We start from the raw sequence: 15,971 nt of genomic DNA, 5'->3' as shown, positions 1-15,971 counted from the left end.
GTCCACTGACAGCACGTCAACCCCGGTATACCACATCGATCCAATTCACTCTATTCCTTGCCCTCCTTTCACCCTCCTGCATGTTCAGGCCCCGATCACACAAAAGCTTTTTCACTCCATCTTTTCACCTCCAATTTGGTCTCCCACTTCTCCTCGTTCCCTCCACCTCCGACACATATATCCTCTTGGTCAATCTTTCCTCACTCATTCTCTCCATGTGCCCAAACCATATCAAAACACCCTCTTCTGCTCTCTCAACCACGCTCTTTTTATTTCCACACATCTCTCTTACCCTTACATTACTTACTCGATCAAACCGCCTCACACCACACATTGTCCTCAAACATCTCATTTCCAGCACATCCACCCTCCTGCGCACAACTCTATCCATAGCCCACGCCTCGCAACCATACAACATTGTTGGAACCACTATTCCTTCAAACATACCCATTTTTGCTTTCCGAGATAATGTTCTCGACTTCCACACATTCTTTAAGGCTCCCAGAATTTTCGCCCCCTCCCCCACCCTATGATTCACTTCCGCTTCCATGGTTCCATCCGCTGCCAGATCCACTCCCAGATATCTAAAACACTTTACTTCCTCCAGTTTTTCTCCATTCAATAGGTGTTTATGTATACATAAATATATTTATATGAGTGGATGGATCATTCTTCGTCTTTTTCCTGGCGCTACCTCGTGACGCAGGGAGTGGAGATCAAGTATTAAAAGAGAGAGAGCGAAGAAAAAATAGTTTCCGAACCTCTCCCAGTCTTTACTATTACAGAACTTAGACACAATAATTCCACCCATCAAATACCAAATCATATATGACAAGCTCCCGGTTACACAGCCAGACTTGATTCATACTTATCAGTGGGAATCACCAGAGATTTATGTAAAGGTGGGCGACGGTCAACGGTCCTGTTATCTTCAGGGTCTTACTGTGTCGAAATCTCTCGTGGTCTTCCCTCAACTTGTCATGCTATCGCTGTTTGTGTTTTTTATTAAGTGTAGATTAAACAACTCAGCACCCTAACTAATCTTCAGAAGGTTGTGTTGCACAGATTGTTGGCTGCAGCGTTTCTCTCCAGTCATTATTGCTAATGTCTGCACCATGCATCAGAAATACGACATACAGACACGACGGTTAACAAACGTTCTTCATCACGCGTCACAAATAATGAGACAATGCAGAGCCGCGCCTTAGCATACTGATTTAGTGTAACAATCCATTTTAACGAGGCAATTATTTTTCTATGAGCTTACAGGCATCTGAATGAAAAAATTAATCTTATCTTATTTATCTATGATTTCCCCGGGCCCATTTTTCTGAGTCTGTACCTCGTGCAGACGTGGTAATAAAACAGAGAACACTCTCCCTTTGCCAAAGATAGATTTCAACGGAGCGGAGTACAGACGACTTCTAACCTGGAGGCGGAACGACAGACCTTGATGTCGAGAGCATAGGGCGCTATCTGTGACTTGTTATGGTAAGGCAGCAAACTCTGGTGATAACTGGCTATGGGAGCACTCGGCTCATAGTGTGGAGAGTGTGTTACTTTCATGAAGAATACTGTATTACATTCAGGGTGGTCTCCACAGTTAGGCTTTGTCATACACAAGCGTACCACAAGTCGTTAAAGCTGGTGACTATTGCAAAAATCCTTATCTGTCGCTAATGGACTAGCCTAGCTTAAGTATCATACGTCCTTGTATTACTCGAGGCTTCTGCAGCCTTAAGCTACGCTACTTCCAGTAGCAGGGAAATGTAAACTCTTTGAGAGTGAGAGTCGCTTTGACTAAACTGTACTCTCGATCATACAGCCTTGCCAAAGGTAACTACATCCGAGGCCTAACCTCGAGCAGGCTGAGTCCGATAACACTTCAAGCTTAAACCTAAATCACTCTCTGCCCTACGACGCGATGTTGGTTGCCTTTCCCTCTTTTTTTAGGTATTACTTTGGTTTTTGCTCCCGTGAGCTGGTTGCTTGTGTGCCCCACCACTCGTTACACTAAACAGAGCTCAGTAAGCTACTTCGTCATATGATTATGGCCGTTGGCATCTCAGGAGTAGGACATTCTGATAATAATCGTTTCCTTCCCTACACCTCAAGACTTTGGAACTTTCAACCCTCTCATGTCTTTCACAATAATTATGGCCTGGCACATAAGAATATTTTTCGCTTTCTCCAGAGCTGGTAAATACTTCCCATGTCTCTTCTTTTCTTCATTAACCTCTCCATATTTCAAGTCCGGCCATGATGTGGATTTTTATTTATCTATTATACTTTGTCGCTGTCTTCCGCGTTAGCGCAAGGAAACAGACGAAAGAATGACCCAACCCACCCACATACACATGTATATACATACACGTCCACACACGCACATATACACCTATACATTTCATTACATATATATATATATATATATATATATATATATATATATATATATATATATATATATATATATATATATACAGACATATACATATATACACACATGTACATAATTCATACTTGCTGCCTTTATTCATTTCCGTCGCCACCCCGCCACACATGCAATGACAACCCCCTCCCCCCACATGCGCACGAGATAGCGCGAGGAAAGACAACAAAGGCCACATTCGTTCACACTCAGTCTCTAGCTGTCATATATAATGCACCGAAACCACAGCACCCTTTCCACATCCAGGCCCCACAAAACTTTCCGTGGTTTACCCCCAGACGATTCACATTCCCTGGTTCAATCCATTGACAGCACGTCGACCCCGGTATACCACATCGTTCCAATTCACTCTATTCCTTGCACGCCTTTCACCCTCCTGCATGTTCAGGCCCCGATCGCTCAAGATCTTTTTCACTCCATCTTTCCACCTCCAATTTGGTCTCCCACTTCTCTTTCCCTCCACCTCTGACACATATATCCTCTTTGTCAATCTTTCCTCACTCATTTTCTCCATGTTACCAAACCATTTCAAAACACCCTCTTCTGCTCTCTCAACCACACACTTTTTATTACCACAGATCTCTCTTACCCTTTCAATACTTACTCGATCAAACCACCTCACACCACATATTGTTCTCAAACATCTCATTTCCAACGCATCCACCCTCCTCTGCACAACTCTATCTATAGCCCACGCTTCGCAACCATATAACATTGTTGGAACCACTATTTCTTCAAACATACCTATTTTTACTTTTCGGATAATGTTCTCTCCTTCCACACATTTTCAACGCTCCCAGAACTTTCGTCCCCCCCCCCACCCTGTAACTCACTTACGCTTCCATGGTTCCATCCGCTGCCAAATCCACTCCCAGATATCTAAAACACTTCACTTCCTCCAGTTTTTCTCCATTCAAACTTACCTCCCAGTTCACTTGACCCTCAACCCTACTGTACCTAACAACCTTGTTCTTATTCACATTTACTCTCAGCTTTCTTCTCTCACACACTTTACCAAACTCAGTCACCAGCTTCTGCAGTTTCTCACCCGAATCAGCCACCAGCGCTGTATCATCAGCGAACAACAACTGACTCACTTCCCAAGCCCGCTCATCCACATCAGACTGCATACTTACCCCTCTCTCCAAAACTCTTGCATTCACATCCCTAACAACCCCATCCATAAACAAAGTACCCCGGCCGCAAACCAACATTCACTGAGAACCATTCGCTTTCCTCTCTTCCTACTTGCACACATGCCTTACATCCTCGATAAAAACTTTTCACTGCTTCTAGCAACTTTCCTCCCACACCATATATTCTTAATGCCTTCCACAGAGCATCTCTATCAACTCTATCATATGCCTTCTCCAGATCCATAAATGCTACAGAGAAATCCATTTGTTTTTCTAAGTATTTCTCACATACATTCTTCAAAGCAAACTTTGTAAGTGGATACTGTCATAAAAATGCCAAAAAAAAAGGAAAAAAAAAGGCTATGACTCTTATCGATATAAAAACTATTCATTATAAAGTCTTAATATTAGAGATATCTATTCTCCAGGCCATTGGCTTCTTGATGAACAGAGCCTCTCCGCATTTATTATTTACATATTATTTATCCTCCTTATAATCACTACCCATGAGTTTATCGGACCCAAAACCATAAGACACAAAGAAGAAATGGTAGCTTAAGAAATATATCTTAAGACTCACGATACAAACCCAAAATGTTATACTTGCTCACCAATGTCATTAATCATTTCCTTGAATTTTTCCGATTCATGTTTTAAAAAACGTTTTTAACGACAGCCAGAAAAAGGTAACCAAACATGTTATTTTGGTCATATGACAAATCGTGTCTGTGTGTGAGACTGAGGCCGTAATGGTGATATGCACAATCTCCAACGATAATTTGTACATAATTCATGAAACTCTCTAAGCAACTCACACCTTTAAAACAGTGAATCTGTGGAAAATCATTCTCCTCTTACTGCTGAGGGTTACCAATGACTCCTTGTGGATAGTTGACTGGCTGAAGTTTTCGCAGCGTCGCCAGTCAGTCGCGCCTTGAGATTCGGGAGAGTGAATGCCTCCTCCGCATTACCTCCTCCGCCACTCCACCACTCAACAAACTACGGCTCCAGCTCTGGGGATATTTTACAGGTGAACTCGACATCTAAATGTAGTATTCATCAGGGATATTTTTTGTCGTGGTTACAAACATGTTCTCTGATTATCTTGTGTTTCATAGAATTTAGTAAATGGTACTTGGTATTTCAGTTCTAATGATCAACAGGCCTTATTAAGTTTACCAGTCTACGATGGATACTGGAAGGCGTTTTATATATATATATATATATATATATATATATATATATATATATATATATATATATATATATATATATAGATGCTCTGTGGAAGGTATTAAGAATATATGGTGGAGGCAAGTTGTTAGAAGCAGTGAAAAGTTTTTATCGAGGATGTAAGGCATGTGTACGTGTAGGAAGAGAGGAAAGTGATTGGTTCTCAGTGAATGTAGGTTTGCGGCAGGGGTGTGTGATGTCTCCATGGTTGTTTAATTTGTTTATGGATGGGGTTGTTAGGGAGGTGAATGCAAGAGTTTTGGAAAGAGGTGCAAGTATGAAGTCTGTTGTGGATGAGAGAGCTTGGGAAGTGAGTCAGTTATTGTTCGCTGATGATACAGCGCTGGTGGCTGATTCATGTGAGAAACTGCAGAAGCTGGTGACTGAGTTTGGTAAAGTGTGTGAAAGAAGAAAGTTAAGAGTAAATGTGAATAAGAGCAAGGTTATTAGGTACAGTAGGGTTGAGGGTCAAGTCAATTGGGAGGTAAGTTTGAATGGAGAAAAACCGGATGAAGTAAAGTGTCTTAGATATCTGGGAGTGGATCTGGCAGCGGATGGATCCATGGAAGCGGAAGTGAATCATAGGGTGGGGGAGGGGGCGAAAATCCTGGGAGCCTTGAAGAATGTGTGGAAGTCGAGAACATTATCTCGGAAAGCAAAAATGGGTATGTTTGAAGGAATAGTGGTTCCAACAATGTTGTATGGTTGCGAGGCGTGGGCTATGGATAGAGTTGTGCGCAGGAGGGTGGATGTGCTGGAAATGAGATGTTTGAGGACAATGTGTGGTGTGAGGTGGTTTGATCGAGTAAGTAATGTAAGGGTAAGAGAGATGTGTGGAAATAAAAAGAGCGTGGTTGAGAGAGCAGAAGAGGGTGTTTTGAAATGGTTTGGGCACATGGAGAGAATGAGTGAGGAAAGATTGACCAAGAGGATATATGTGTCGGAGGTGGAGGGAACGAGGAGAAGTGGGAGACCAAATTGGAGGTGGAAAGATGGAGTGAAAAAGCTTTTGTGTGATCGGGGCCTGAACATGCAGGAGGGTGAAAGGAGGGCAAGGAATAGAGTGAATTGGATCGATGTGGTATACCGGGGTTGACGTGCTGTCAGTGGATTGAATCAGGGCATGTAAAGAGTCTGGGGTAAACCATGGAAAGTTGTGTGGGGCCTGGATGTGGAAAGGGAGCTGTAGTTTCGGGCATTATTGCATGACAGCTAGAGACTGAGTGTGAACGAATGGGGCCTTTGTTGTCTTTTCCTAGTGCTACCTCGCACACATGAGGGGGAAGGGGGATGGTATTCCATGTGTGGTGAGGTGGCGATGGGAATGAATAAAGGCAGACGGTGTGAATTGTGTGCATGGGTATATATGTATGTGTCTGTGTGTGTATATATATATATATATATATATATATATATATATATATATATATATATATTTTTTTTTTTTTTTTTTTTTTTTTTTTATAATTTGTCGCTGTCTCCCGCGTTTGCGAGGTAGCGCGAGGAAACAGACGAAAGAAATGGCCCAACCCCCATACACACGTACATACACACGTCCACACACGCAAATATACATACCTACACAGCTTTCCATGGTTTACCCCAGACGCTTCACATGCCTTGATTCAATCCACTGACAGCACGTCAACCCCTGTATACCACATCGCTCCAATTCACTCTATTCCTTGCCCTCCTTTCACCCTCCTGCATGTTCAGGCCCCGATCACACAAAATCTTTTTCACTCCATCTTTCCACCTCCAATTTGGTCTCCCTCTTCTCCTCGTTCCCTCCACCTCCGACACATATATCCTCTTGGTCAATCTTTCCTCACTCATTCTCTCCATGTGCCCAAACCATTTCAAAACACCCTCTTCTGCTCTCTCAACCACGCTCTTTTTATTTCTACACATCTCTCTTACCCTTACGTTACTTACTCGATCAAACCACCTCACACCACACATTGTCCTCAAACATCTCATTTCCAGCACATCCATCCTCCTGCGCACAACTCTATCCATAGCCCACGCCTCGCAACCATACAACATTGTTGGAACCACTATTCCTTCAAACATACCCATTTTTGCTTTCCGAGATAATGTTCTCGACTTCCACACATTTTTCAAGGCTCCCAAAATTTTCGCCCCCTCCCCCACCCTATGATCCACTTCCGCTTCCATGGTTCCATCCGCTGACAGATCCACTCCCAGATATCTAAAACACTTCACTTCCTCCAGTTTTTCTCCATTCAAACTCACCTCCCAATTGACTTGACCCTCAACCCTACTGTACCTAATAACCTTGCTCTTATTCACATTTACTCTTAACTTTCTTCTTCCACACACTTTACCAAACTCAGTCACCAGCTTCTGCAGTTTCTCACATGAATCAGCCACCAGCGCTGTATCATCAGCGAACAACAACTGACTCACTTCCCAAGCTCTCTCATCCCCAACAGACTTCATACTTGCCCCTCTTTCCAGGACTCTTGCATTTACCTCCCTAACAACCCCATCCATAAACAAATTAAACAACCATGGAGACATCACACACCCCTGCCGCAAACCTACATTCACTGAGAACCAATCACTTTCCTCTCTTCCTACACGTACACATGCCTTACATCCTCGATAAAAACTTTTCACTGCTTCTAACAACTTGCCTCCCACACCATATATTCTTAATACCTTCCACAGAGCATCTCTATCAACTCTATCACATGCCTTCTCCAGATCCATAAATGCTACATACAAATCCATTTGCTTTTCTAAGTATTTCTCACATACATTCTTCAAAGCAAACACCTGATCCACACATCCTCTACCACTTCTGAAACCACACTGCTCTTCCCCAATCTGATGCTCTGTACATGCCTTCACCCTCTCAATCAATACCCTCCCATATAGTTTACCAGGAATACTCAACAAACTTATACCTCTGTAATTTGAGCACTCACTCTTATCCCCTTTGCCTTTGTACAATGGCACTATGCACGCATTCCGCCAATCCTCAGGCACCTCACCATGAGTCATACATACATTAAATAACCTTACCAACCAGTCAACAATACAGTCACCCCCTTTTTTAATAAATTCCACTGCAATACCATCCAAACCTGCTGCCTTGCCGGCTTTCATCTTCCGCAAAGCTTTTACTACCTCTTCTCTGTTTACCAAATCATTTTCCCTAACCCTCTCACTTTGCACACCACCTCGACCAAAACACCCTATATCTGCCACTCTGTCATCAGACACATTCAACAAACCTTCAAAATACTCATTCCATCTCCTTCTCACATCACCACTACTTGTTATCACCTCCCCATTTACGCCCTTCACTGAAGTTCCCATTTGCTCCCTTGTCTTACGCACCCTATTTACCTCCTTCCAGAACATCTTTTTATTCTCCCTAAAATTTACTGATAGTCTCTCACCCCAACTCTCATTTGCCCTTTTTTTCACCTCTTGCACCTTTCTCTTGACCTCCTGTCTCTTTCTTTTATACTTCTCCCACTCAATTGCATTTTTTCCCTGCAAAAATCGTCCAAATGCCTCTCTCTTCTCTTTCACTAATACTCTTACTTCTTCATCCCACCACTCACTACCCTTTCTAAACAGCCCACCTCCCACTCTTCTCATGCCACAAGCATCTTTTGCGCAATCCATCACTGATTCCCTAAATACATCCCATTCCTCCCCCACTCCCCTTACTTCCATTGTTCTCACCTTTTTCCATTCTGTACACAGTCTCTCCTGGTACTTCCCCACACAGGTCTCCTTCCCAAGCTCACTTACTCTCACCACCTTCTTCACCCCAACATTCACTCCTCTTTTCTGAAAACCCATACTAATCTTCACCTTAGCCTCCACAAGATAATGATCAGACATCCCTCCAGTTGCACCTCTCAGCACATTAACATCCAAAAGTCTCTCTTTCGCACGCCTGTCAATTAACACGTAATCCAATAACGCTCTCTGGCCATCTCTCCTGCTTACATAAGTATACTTATGTATATCTCGCTTTTTAAACCAGGTATTCCCAATCATCAGTCCTTTTTCAGCACATAAATCTACAAGCTCTTCACCATTTCCATTTACAACACTGAACACCCCATGCATACCAATTATTCCCTCAACTGCCACATTACTCACCTTTGCATTCAAATCACCCATCACTATAACCCGGTCTCGTGCATCAAAACCGCTAACACACTCATTCAGCTGCTCCCAAAACACTTGCCTCTCATGATCTTTCTTCTCATGCCCAGGTGCATATGCACCAATAATCACCCACCTCTCTCCATCAACTTTCAATTTTACCCATATTAATCGAGAATTTACTTTCTTACATTCTATCACATACTCCCACAACTCCTGTTTCAGGAGTATTGCTACTCCTTCCCTTGCTCTTGTCCTCTCACTAACCCCTGACTTCACTCCCCAGACATTTCCAAACCACTCTTCCCCTTTACCCTTGAGCTTCGTTTCACTCAGAGCCAAAACATCCAGGTTCCTTTCCTCAAACATACTACCTATCTCTCCTTTTTTCACATCTTGGTTACATCCACACACATTTAGGCACCCCACTCTGAGCCTTCGAGGAGGATGATCACTCCCCGCGTGACTCCTTCTTCTGTTTCCCATTTTAGAAAGTTAATACAAGGAGGGGAGGATTTCCGGCCCCCCGCTCCCGTCCCCTCTAGTCGCTTTCTACGACACGCGAGGAATACGTGGGAAGTATTCTTTCACCCCTATCCCCAGGGATAATATACATATATATATACATACACACACACACACACATACACACACATACGCACATACACACACACACACACACATACATATATATACATATGAAAAATGTAAGAAACAATTTATATATATATATATATATATATATATATATATATATATATATATATATATATATATGTGTACATTGAGATGTATAGGTATGTATATTTGCGTGTGTGGACGTGTGTGTGTGTATACATTGTGTATGGGGGTGGCTTGGGCCATTTCTTTCGTCTGTTTCCTTGCGCTACCTCGCAAACGCGGGAGACAGCGACAAAGCAAAATAAATAAATAAATACATATATATATATATATATATATATATATATATATATATATATATATATATATATATATATATATATATATATATATATATATATATTTCTTTTTTTTTTTTTTTTTTCATACTATTTGCCATTTCCCGCATTAGTGTGTGTGTGTGTGTGTGTGTGTGTGTGTGTGTGTGTGTGTGTGTGTGTGTGTGTGTGTGTGTGTATCCCCTTTTAGAAAGTTAGAATGATAGGAATAGAGGGTTTCTCGGCCCCCGCTCCCGTCCCCTGTAGTCGCCTTCGACACGCGGGGAATGCGTGGGAAGTATTCTTTCTCCCCTATCCCCAGGGATAAAAGGGGAAACAGAAGGAGTCATGCGGGGAGTGCTCATCCTCCTCGAAGGCTTAGACTGGGGTTTCAAAATGTGTGTGGATGTAACCAAGATGAGAAAAAAGGAGAGATAGGTAGTATGTTTGAGGAAAGGAACCTGGATGTTTTGACTCTGAGTGAAACGAAGCTCAAGGGTAAAGGGGAAGAGTGGTTTGGGAATGTTTTGGGACTAAAGTCAGGGGTTGGTGAGTGGACAAGAGCAAAGGAAGGAGTAGCACTACTCCAGAAGCAGGAGTTGTGGGAGTATGTGATAGAGTGTAAGAAAGTAAACTCTAGATTGATATGGGTGAAACTGAAAGTGGATGGAGAGAGATGGGTGAGTATTGGTGCCTATGCACTTAGTCATGAGAAGAAAAATCATGAGAGGCAAGTGTTTTGGGAGCAGCTGAGTGAGTGTGTTAGCAGTTTTGATGTACGAGACCGGGTTATAGTGATGGGTGCTTTGAATGCTAAGGTGAGTAATGGGCTGTTAAGTGTTGTGAATGGGAATGGTGAAGAGCTTGTAGATTTGTGTGCTGAAAAAGGACTGGTGATAGGGAACACCTGGGTTAAAAAGAGATATATACATAAGTATACGTATGTAAGTAGGAGAGATGGCCAAAGAGCGTTATTTGATTGCGTGTTAATTGATAGCCACGTGAAAGAGAGACTTTTGGATGTTAATGTGCCGAGAGGTGCAACTGGAGGGATGTCTGGTCATCATCTTTTGGAAGCAAAGGTGAAGATTTGTAGAGGTTTTCAGAAAAGAAGAGAATGTTGGGGTGAAGAGAGTGGTGAGAGTAAGTGAGCTTGGGAAGAAGATTTGTGTAAGGAAGTACCAGGAGAGGCTGGGTGCAGAATTGAAAAAGGTGAGAATAAAGGACGTAAGGGGAGTGGGGGAGGAATGGGATGTATTCAGAGAAGCAGTGATGGCTTGCGCACAAGATGCTTGTGGCATGAGAAACGTGGGAGGTGGGCAGATTAGAAAGGGTAGTAAGTGGTGGGATGAAGAAGTAAGATTATCAGTGAAAGAGAAGAGAGAGGCATTTGGACGAGTTTTGCAGGAAAATAGTGTATCAGATTGAGGAAGAGCAGTGTGGTTTCAGAAGTGGTAGACGATGTGTGGATCAGGTGTTTGCTTTTAAGAATGTATTTGAGAAATACTTAGATAGATAGAGTTGATAGAGATGCTCTGTGAAAGTTTTAAGAGTATATGGTGTGGAAGGAAAGTTGCTAGAAGCAGTGAAAAGTTTTTATCGAGGATATAAGGCATGTACGCGAGTAGGAAGAGAGGAAAGTGATTGGTTTCCAGTGAATGTCGGTTTGCGGCAGGGGTGCGTGATGTCTCCATGGTTGTTTAATTTGCTTATGGATGGGGTTATTAGGGAGGCGAATGCAAGAGTTTTGGAGATAGGGGCAAGTATGCAGTCTGTTGTGGATGAGAGGGCTTGGGAAGTGAGTCAGTTGTTATTCACTGATGATACAGCGCTGGTGGCTGATTCATGTGAGAAACTGCAGAAGCTGGTGACTGAGTTTGGTAAAGTGTGTGAAAGAAAAAACTAAGAGCAAATGTGAATAAGAGCAAGGTTATTAGGTACAGTAGGGTTGGGGACAAGTCTTACATCCTTGATAAAAACTTTTCCCTGCTTCTAGCAACTTGCTTCCCACACCATATATATATATATATATATATATATATATATATATATATAACCCGTCATGTTAATTGTCTTGAAGTGATTACATGGGTAGTGTCCCGTAAAATAGGGAAAGTAATCCCTATATTTCAACATTTTCATAGAACGCTGGATGCGTTTAATTGTTCATCAGAGAACACCGGCCATTGTAACGAAAAAAAAAAAAGAAACTCAAACGCCAAAATATTTTCTTTTGTTGTTTTTGAACGTGCAAAAACGATATGAAAAATGATTCACATGAAAGAGAAATAAGATTAATGTGTCTGTTGCTCTTGTGAATAGTATATATTGTCACGTTACCTCAAGAGCGAGAATCCCTTGTTAGCGTGTGTTGGTTTTACACTGAAGAAATCTAACACAACGTTTTTAACCCTTTTCATATCAAATATTCAATACGCCTTTAGATATTTGCAATCTCTTTTGCAAAAATAGATATGTAAAGAGATATTGTTGAAAGTGGCCAAAACTGTGTAGTAAGACATCTTGATATTGAGTGATGATCTGTATTCCTATAACGAGTGGAACTTTTGACTCAGTCAGTGGCCCAAGTTGCTGTCGAAGCCACGGCCGAGTGAACGTTTTGCTGCGAATAGAAGAAGAAAAAAAGACGGTTGTTTACTGAAGTAATCCGCATCTACTGTATCTTATCACTCAGTCTGGGAAGTGTCGAACGCTGTCACAATAGCTACGCCCTCTTGCCTTCATAACCAGGTTGTTTAAATAAACAGAGAGACGGTCTACAGCATCTTCTATTCCCGCTCAGGTCCAAGAGCAAGATTTTGTCTACCCCACTGAGCTATCCTGTCCAAATCTGAGCTTACTGAGGAAGCTGTGTCAAGACGAGATGCAGATCGAGTGAAAGATGAGGGAAGAGAATTGAAGGTTGTGGATGAATGCAGTGATAAGTGTCAACAATGAACAATTGGTTGCCGTTCATGTACCTCACTTTAGTGTCATATGCAAGGGCCTTATTCAGCACCGCCTGAAGCCGTTTTAGGGCCTCTGGATAAGGCCCTAAAGAGGCTTATGGTCATTATGCAGAATCACTGGTCTACCATATGTAAACTGGTGCCATTTCCCCCAGTGCATTGACAATGGCAAGCATCTCTTTTCCTATAATAGCATACCAACTCTCCCTATCAGAACATAGTGCCCTACGAGTATAACACAAAGGGGGACCATTCTGCAGCAGTTCTGCGCCAGCGCCCTAATTTCTATCATTTGACCAAACTGATAACTTTGCAGGGGTCAAAGTATCTTAGAACTGGTGCTTTCTGTCAATGAGCTTTTAATTTCATGAAATGTTTTACGCTGAACATTCCCCCATTTCCACTCTACATCCCTAACCGCCTGACTAACAATAGGGCGTGTGACAAAAGCTAACTTGGGCAGAAATCTAGACCGATAATTAACCATGCCATCCATTCGTTCTGCTTCATCTTTATCTCTGAGTGGTTCCATCTTCATTATGGCCTCCATCATTTTAGGATCGGGCCTTCGACCATTGCTCAACACATGCCCCATGAGGTTAACCTTAGGCATCCGAAAACTGATATTTCTTTTGACCAAGTCTTATCCCTGCATCCCTACCATAGCACACCTTACGAAAATCTTCCTCATCATCTCAGCATGGTTTGCCTAGTTACCATACACTGGTGCACCATCTGCAACACGCTGTACGCCCTGCAGGCCTTTTAGAGCTTGATGCAATCTCTTTTGAAAAATTTCACCCGCTCAGCTTTAGGCTGAGGGGCAAACACCCTTTGGCCTACTAACGTTGGTGCACTTAGGTGTATTTCTTGATGACTAACTCTTTCGACTCCTACGCTCTTCATTGTTTAGAAAACCAAACTTACTGTAGCTCCAGGCTCCACTGCAGGTGAATATACATCTCGTGTCGAGCGAATTACTCAGCTTCAGTTGGCTGGCAGAATGCCCACTGCTGCTGACGTAGGTGCTTATCACCGATGACGGCGAAACACAGCGAAGAAAATGAAAGGGAAAAAGAAGAGACAAGGGAAAGTATATAAACGAATTTTAGGGAAGTGAAAAACTTGCCTTTTAAGATATGCCAGATCTTAGTTATTGGGAAAGACACGAGAGAGAGAGAGAGAGAGAGAGAGAGAGAGAGAGAGAGAGAGAGAGAGAGAGAGAGAGAGAGAGAGAGAGAGAGTAGGCAGTTCCAAAGCTTCGAGGTGCAGGGAAAATAACGATAATCAAAACAGCCCACCGTTGACGTGCCAACGACGATGCAGCTTGCCGAGTACTGCGATGTCTAACTAGTGGTGGGGACACACAAACAGTTGGCTCTTTGGAGCAAAAACTCAGGTAATACTTATAGAAGAGGGAAAGTGAACCAAGGAGAAAAAGTGTAGGGGACAGGACAGAACCTTGAGGGACACCGCTGTTGATTAAAAAAAAGGGGGGAGGGGGGAAGGCTGATCATCCACGACCGCAGAGATAGATTGGCCAGAGAGGATGCTTGATATGAGGGAGACAAGTGAGGAAGGGAAGCCAAAAGAGGGGAGCTTAGAGATGAGACCCAGTTGCCACACCCTGTCAAAAGTTTTGGATATGTCAAGGGCTAACTAAACAGAATTTCCAGAATCTTTCAGGGATGTCGATTAGACATTAGTAAGATCAGAAAGAATGTCACCAATGGATCTCACCAGTTACGGAAGCCATACTGATGATTACATAATCAGAGAGAAGACTGTGAGATTCAAGACGTCTAAGGATATGGGAGTTGGGGAGGGATTCAAAGACTCTGGAAATGGTAGATGTCAAAGCAAGATGACGATAGTCAGAGGGGGTTAGAACAGTCACCCTTCTTAAGAGATGGGATGTATGAAGGCATGCTTCCAAGAAGAAGGAAAAGTTCCGGTTTTTGAACAGAAATGGAACAGACGAGCGAGCACAGGGGCAAGTGCATGGGTACTCTTTTTCAGTACACGGGGATGGATGCTATCAGGACCATTAACTTTGCTTGTATCTAGAGAGAGAAAAGCGCTTTTCGGACGGTCCGGAAAGAGATTACGGGGAGGGACATAGGATTTATAAGAGGAGCGTCATGGGGTGAAGGAATGTTAGAGGCACTCAAAATGGAGTTAGAGGAGAACCAGGAACCAAAGAGAAATTGCTTTGTCTACAGGAAAGACAGCTATAGGATCGTCAGTATGGAAAAGCGAAGGGAGGGTCGAGCCGCTAAAGTTGTCAGCGATGCCCTTAGCTAGAGAACAGAAAGGCCTATCAGTAGATGATGAGGAGAGGTTATAACATTTCGTTTGAATAATGGAACGCTTAGCCTCACGGATAAAGTGCCTGTAATATTACGGTTAGTGATGAAAGCTGAATGTTAGCCACATGAAGGACAGTTTTCTCAAGCCCGATGTGCCTGATCCCTTGCCTGAATAGCTTCAGTACAGGAACGGTTGAACCAAGGACTGAAAGAAGAGGTCCTCTTGGAGGAAGAGAAATTAAATACTTCCATTCCCACAAGAATTACCTCTGCTATGCGTTCTAGCTGAGATAGAAGCATCACCAAATATGATCCAGTTATTTACCAAGAAAAGTCAGAGAAGAATATTCGTAAGTTATTCCTGTTAACTTTGTTGAGGTGCCAGTGTTTACGCTGAGAAAGGAGAACTGGAGGAGGGAGAGGAGTGTCGTTTGAAATGGATACATTTTTGAGGGTTTTTTTGAGTGTGGTCAGATAAATCAACCAGAGGGAGAGAGAGAGAGAGAGAGAGAGAGAGAGAGAGAGAGAGAGAGAGAGAGAGAGAGAGAGAGAGAGAGAGAGAGAGAGAGAGAGAGAGATTGTAGCCACAACAGGATAGATCAGAGGTGGAAAACAGATCCAGAATATCTTAAGAGTGGTCACAGCTGTCTGGATTCTATATGGGTAGCGTGGGAGGTATGGAGAACGTGAGGGTTTCAATCCCCCTACCATCCATGTACGAGGAATTCAGTCATTCCCTTATGGTACATGGTGACATCCCCTAAGTAGAGGATCTCCGCTTG

General features: G+C 42.8%; 1 protein-coding gene across 4 annotated transcripts in view; it reads left to right on the top strand.

Moving 5' to 3' along the window:
- The first annotated feature begins 1,351 nt into the window (after positions 1-1,351).
- LOC139762995 (uncharacterized) overlaps positions 1,352-15,971 on the top strand; it is a 39,327-nt gene continuing 24,707 nt past the window's right edge. The window contains exon 1 of one of the 4 annotated variants that reach the window (XM_071688543.1): positions 1,352-1,491. The gene's annotated coding sequence lies outside the window, so the exon portion shown is untranslated. Of the gene's footprint in view, positions 1,492-4,472; positions 4,616-15,971 lie in introns of those variants that run through there. The other 3 variants (XM_071688557.1, XM_071688546.1, XM_071688552.1) reach the window with 3 other exon arrangements.

This window comes from Panulirus ornatus, chromosome 3, assembly GCF_036320965.1.
Source record: "Panulirus ornatus isolate Po-2019 chromosome 3, ASM3632096v1, whole genome shotgun sequence".
Classification (NCBI taxonomy): domain Eukaryota; kingdom Metazoa; phylum Arthropoda; class Malacostraca; order Decapoda; family Palinuridae; genus Panulirus; species Panulirus ornatus.
Note: the sequence above shows the minus strand (reverse complement) of the source record. Positions and strands in the feature narration are given on the sequence as shown.